Source organism: Dendroctonus ponderosae, unplaced genomic scaffold (genome assembly GCF_020466585.1).
Source record: "Dendroctonus ponderosae isolate FM_Combo_2020 unplaced genomic scaffold, Dpon_F_20191213v2 Dpon_F_20191213_1, whole genome shotgun sequence".
In the NCBI taxonomy this organism is placed as follows: domain Eukaryota; kingdom Metazoa; phylum Arthropoda; class Insecta; order Coleoptera; family Curculionidae; genus Dendroctonus; species Dendroctonus ponderosae.
Genome location: NW_026017110.1, coordinates 2,159,653 through 2,160,520, shown reverse-complemented (window position 1 = coordinate 2,160,520; position 868 = coordinate 2,159,653).

Here is an 868-nt window from a genome sequence, read left to right as displayed (position 1 = left end):
GAAGAGTTTTTCGTTGTTCGATAATTCTAAACTGAAAAGGGATTTTTCGCGACGAAAGCGGACTTTTTGGAATAAGAAGAATATGATATGGTGAGCTTGAAAACTTGGGCGTTTGTAAATTGTGAAAAAAAGTCCGTAAAGGGTTTTCATTACCATTTTGATCCCAAGCCCAATTTAGTGTGCTTGAATTTCCAGTTGCTACTAGTTGATTGAATACTTCCATTTTGGACCGGCACATTTTTCTTCAAGGTGGGTAAACATCCCCTTTCAGTGCAATATCAACAGAAATTTCAGTATTTTTAGGGTCAAGTCTCTTCTATAGGGTGTTCGAGTTTTAAATTGTTACCTCTCTTGAATTGAACTATCCGATTTTTTCAAAAGAAAGTGTGCTGTCTGAAACCCTTTTTATTGAAAAAGGATTTTTCGCGGCGTAAGCGGACAAATAATTTTTCTTATTGCAAAAATAAAAAAATATATTTAAAAAAAAATCTGTTCAATCTATCAAATCAATTCAAAATAGGTAGGAGTTTAAAACTCGTACACCCTATAGAAGAGACTTGACCCTAACAATACTGAAATTTCTGTTGATATTGCACTGAAAGCGGATGTTTACCCGCCCTGTAGAAAAATATGCCGGTCCAAAAATGGAAGTTTTCAATCAACTAGTAGCAACTTGAAACTCACGCACACTAAATTGGACTTGGGATCAAAATGGTAATGAGAAACCTTTAACGGACTTTTTTTCACAATTTACAAACGCCCAAGTTTTCAAGCTCACCATATCATATTCTTCTTATTCCAAAAAGTCCGCTTTCGTCGCGAAAAATCCCTTTTCAGTTTAGAATTATCGAACAACGAAAAACTCTTC